This window comes from Lutra lutra, chromosome 8, assembly GCF_902655055.1.
Source record: "Lutra lutra chromosome 8, mLutLut1.2, whole genome shotgun sequence".
NCBI classification, from domain to species: domain Eukaryota; kingdom Metazoa; phylum Chordata; class Mammalia; order Carnivora; family Mustelidae; genus Lutra; species Lutra lutra.
Genome location: NC_062285.1, coordinates 110,814,557 through 110,819,673, shown reverse-complemented (window position 1 = coordinate 110,819,673; position 5,117 = coordinate 110,814,557). Strand labels below are relative to the sequence as shown.

Genomic DNA, 5,117 nt, shown 5'->3' with positions numbered 1-5,117 from the left:
ATGTTCTCTGAAGTGTTTTTTAAAGGGATTATCATTATCTATTTGGCTAAGACATGGCTCTAAGTGCATGTATCCGCCCCTCACCACCACTCCAGCAAGTGAAAGTCTCCTGGCTTTTGTCAGGGAATAAGTGATCCACTGACATATTCTATCAGAGAAAATCTATTTAAATTCCCCTTCCACTCCCACTCTTGACTCTCTTTGACAGGAAAGAAATTTGTCCTGGCCCATGTGTCACAGGACTTAAAGAACTTCTGGACATGGAAGTTAAGAAGGAAATAGAATGAGTTTCTGATCTTGGGAACTGGAAATAGCTTTGAATTTAATCTGGGGATTGGGCTCATAGTTTAAAACAGATGATGAATCCTTGCTTACTGGTTAGAGAAGTAGAGAAAGGAAGGTACAGCTTTGACTAGAAAGGACTGAGCTCAGGAAAGACACAGAATAGGAAATTCCTAAGAGTTCCCTCCTTAGTTGAATGATTCTTGTAAGTAGCTAAATCCTGAAGCAGTAAGCTGCCCATCAAAGGTGAATACCCTCCAAAAAAGCAATCACGTTGCTGAATAAGTGTTAGCTGAATAGCAGAGCTGAATAGGCTCTACTGCTGAGAAAAATCCTGAAAAAGATTAAATATCAAGATCACATTCCAACGTTAGATAAACTTTCAGGAAAAAATTGCCCAAACTGAAAGAATATTGGATATGCTTTTAGCGGACCTTCTGGGTTTTAACTCATTCTACCAGGGTATGCAGCTTTAACTGGCTTTCTGTTGAGTAGACCATTTTACATCCCTGTAAAAATAGAAGATAGCATTAAAAACATGTTAGTAGTTCAAATCAGCATGGCCCAGCAAGAAAGATAAAATTTTTTTCTGCCCTCTAGAAAACATAACACCAAATATTAGCCATTACTGCTGTATGGAAGATTAAGCAGTTTTGCATCTAATTATTTTTACAAGTTAATTTCAACATTTCTGAAGGTCCACTTGCCAAAATCTCCTCTGAATTCATTATAGTATCTTATGGTTCCCTCATCAATTCATGTCTTAAATAAAATCTTTGGGTCATGTTCATTTTATGTGAGAGTCATGATTTTACATTTTTGTAAATTATAAATTAATAGCTTTATAGTTAGAAGGAAACCCTAGGAAGACCAATTAATAAATTCAGTGAACTCTCTGATAGAAAGGTACAAAGATTCACCTAACCAACAAATGGTGATCGACTAAGTTATTTCATGCAGATATCTATACGTCAAGAAGATGAAGTAGGAAAATCTTGCCAAGCGAAATAATTTTACACTTTAGCTATCTAGATGTGCAGTATGTCTAAACATAGAAAGCTTTAATTCAGAGTTGCCTAAAGGCAGCAGGTGCTGGATATTTCTCATCATTTGGTTTCTATGTGAATGTTTCTTGCCAGCAATGAAACTCCCCATTTTCTACTAGAGTGATGAAATTTTGGTAGAGCAATTTCTGTGATCAGGTTAATGTTGACTGGAATATCCATTTCTAAATATAAATTGCTTGGACCTTTTAATTAATGTTGCAGTGTATAATCACAAAACAACAATACTAATAAATACATCTTCCCTTTCCTGTCACGAGATTTAGTCGCATGCAATTTGACTCAATACATTTTTTATGTACCTACTCTGATGAGTAAAGCAAGGTATTATGTTCTATCAGTGCTAAAAGATAGAGGTAAGGCAGGTATTTTATTTACAGGAGCTCCAGATCAAGTAAGAGAGAATGAAATGCATAACTATGTGTAGAATGCTAAGAAGACTATAAGAATCCTAATGCTGTATACCTGCCTTTCATTTATGGATGATTAATTGATATGATTGATATGCTTCTTGAAATACTATGGTGAGGGAAGCCTGGGTGGCTCAGTCTGGTAAGTGTCTGCCTTTGGATCAGGTCATAATCTCAGGGTCCTGGAATCAAGCCCTGCACCAGGCTCCTTGCTTGGCTGGGAGCCTGCTTTTCCCTCTCCCTCTGCCCTGTCCTACCCCTATGATCTCTCTCTTTCTGTGTCAAATATTTTATTTTTTTTTTAAAGAAATACTATGGTGAGATGAGATGTATTCCTTTCTTTAAAATGTATACTCAGATTAATAAGAGAAATTCAAAAACTAAAAGTTCCCATTATTTGAGTATTAAGCATTTGTCCTTCATAGGAACCCATTTCAATATTCCTCCAAAGAAAGGAAGCAAGATAAGTACTGAGTAAGATGATAGGTGACTTCCTAAGTGGAACTGACCCTCCAAATGACACTGAATTCATATTGTTCAGATGCTTGGTAATATATTTTATGAATGTAGAGTTATCCCAAGTTACATTTTTCTTTTTAATCTTTATTTTAAATTAAATCAAAAATTAAAAAAAAATCCTTTTGTTTCAAAAGAAGACCTCTGATGATAACTGTTAAAAGGCCATCACCACAAAGGAGAAACAGGGCTCATCAGACATAAAGCAAACAAAAATGTGTTGTTGCTATTAACTTACTTCGCCATAGTGAAACACAACCAGAACAATGCCAGTATAATGTGAGAAAAAACTAAATATGAAAAATCATGACAGACACTTGAATGTAAAAAAAAAATCATAATGGACAATCAGGATAATAAATTCATAGTTATAGACTAATGCCATCTGAAGTTCCACTTTTCTTTGTAATATTAATATTTTATTCAGATTCATGTAACATGTAAAAAAACACAAAGGATTTTCTCTTGTATTTCTATCATTTTTTACTTCCTTTGAGAAAATTCAACTTGATTAAAATTTTGTAATCACTTCGCAATTTTCAAGAATGTCTCTCATCTAAAAATTAGTGAGTGGAAATGGGATGTGATCAGAACTGTGCTTTAAGTAGATTATATTGGTCAGATTTTCAAAGGAGTTGTTATGGTATGTCAAGATTGAAGTTGGAAAAGGAGAAATCAAGAAGGAAGGAGAGAAAATGGTGTCTACAGATTACATTACTCACAGCCAAGCTGCAGCCCAATAGGGCTACAGTGCATACACCACTCAGCCCACTCAAAGATACGCACAGACCATCCAGGCATATGGGCAGCAAAGTTATGGAACCTATGACAGCCCACTGATGTCAGCTATACCCAGGCTCAGGTCACTGCAACCGACAAGCAGACCACCTATGCAACTTTTTATGCAACAGCTTCCCACTAGTTATACTACTCCATCTTCCCACCTCTACCTGCCCCATGTGTAAGGTCAGTTTGTCCAGGTGGACAGCACTGGTGTTCATGATACCACCACTGCTATGGTAGCTAACACTCAGGCCTCCTATGCAGCTCAGTCTGCATATGGCACTTGGCCTGCTTACCCAGTCTATGGGCAGCAGCCAACAGCCACTGAACCTGCAAGACCACAGAATGGTAACAAGTCTGCTGAGACTAGTCAACCTCAATCTTGCACAGGAGTTTACAATCAGTCCAGCCTAGGATATGGACAGAGTAACTATAGTTATCCCCAGGTACCTGGGAGTTACCCCATGCAGCCAGTCACAACACCATCATCTTCTCCTACTAGCTATTCCTCTGCACAGCCAACTAGGTATGATCAAAACAGTTACTCTCAGCAGAACACCTATATGCAGCCCACCAGCTGTGGACAGCAGAGTAGCTATGGTCAACAAAGCAGCTATGGGCGGCAGCCACCCACCAGTTATCCCCACCAAACTGGATCCTACAGCCAGACTTAAAGTCAATAGAGCCAACAGACCAGCAGCTACAGGCAACAGAGTTCATTCTGACAGGACCACCCCAGTAGCATGGGTGTTTAAAGGCAGGAGTCTGGAGGATTTTCCAGACAGGAGAGAACGGAACATGAATGCGCCTGATAACTAGGGCAGGGAAAGAGGGGTATTTGATAGGTGGAAGCATGAGCAGAGGTTGCAGGGAGAAGGATGCAGTGGAATGGGCGCTGGAGAGCAAGGTGGCTTCAATAAGCCTGGTGGACCCATGGTCAAAGGACCAGATCTTGATCTAGGCCCATCTGTAGATCCAGATGAAGACTCTGGCAATGTGCAATTTATGTACAAAGCTTAAATGACAATTTGATTCCAAATGATCTAGCAGACTTCTTTAAGCAGTGTGGACTTGTTAAAATGAACAAGAGAACTGGACAATCCATGACCCACAGCTACTTGGGCAAGGAAACAGAAGAGCCCAAAGGTGATGCTACAGTGCCCTTTGAAGACCCACCAACTGCCAAGGTTGCCAGAGAGTGGTTTGATGGTAAAGATTTTCAAGGGAGAAAATGTAAGCTTTCTTTTGCTCAAAAGAAGCCCCTAATGAACAGCATCTAGGGTGGTATGGCTCCCATGAGGTCAGAGGGATGCCACCACCACTCTGTGGAGGTCAGGGGACCCAGAAGGTCTTGGGGATCCCTTTGGGTTCCATTGGAGGCTGTGGAGGAGACAGAGGTGGCTTTCCCCCAAGAAGGCCTCCACAAAAACCTCCTCTTTCTCCACCATGATCACCTCTGAACATCCCACCAAGACCACCGCAGTCCGTGAGGTTGCCTCTTTCTCCCTGCATGTCACCAGGGCCACCTCTGCCACGGTCACCACCTGAGGTTGGAAAGGGTGGTAGAAGGAACCCTTTAAGCTTTGGACTGCATTGCAACATTGGTTGTATTCTCTTCTCCAGGAGAAGTTCTGGTTTCCCTAACCTGGACCAGGGCACTGCCAGTTTCCAGATCAGAGTTAGACGTTCTCAGAAAATGTGTATTTTTGAATGTCATTGTTAACTTAAGCCTGCTTCAAATTATAACACATCAAAAAGTTTGCCACATTTGGTTCTAAACAACTTTATTGATTTTTACAATGGCTTTTTGAAATTGCAATTGCCATGTGTTTTCCTAAGAAACTTGTCATATGAGCATCCTAATGCTTCCCTTTTACCATTTTATAGATCTGAAAATTAATGGAAGAGTAACTACCTGAAAAAAAGGCTTTGGGCCTCATTAAACTATAAAAATATTCTTAATTAGAATATGTATTTTTCTACTAACTTTTCCGCTCTCCAGGATATAAATTCTCATCATAGTTCAAGTATCCCTCACATATAAATGTGCTGAAGAGCGAGT

General features: G+C 39.7%; 1 pseudogene; it reads left to right on the top strand.

The window, feature by feature from the left end:
- The first annotated feature begins 2,967 nt into the window (after positions 1-2,967).
- On the top strand, positions 2,968-4,505 carry LOC125106990 (RNA-binding protein EWS-like; annotated as a pseudogene).
- Positions 4,506-5,117: the final 612 nt, after the last annotated feature.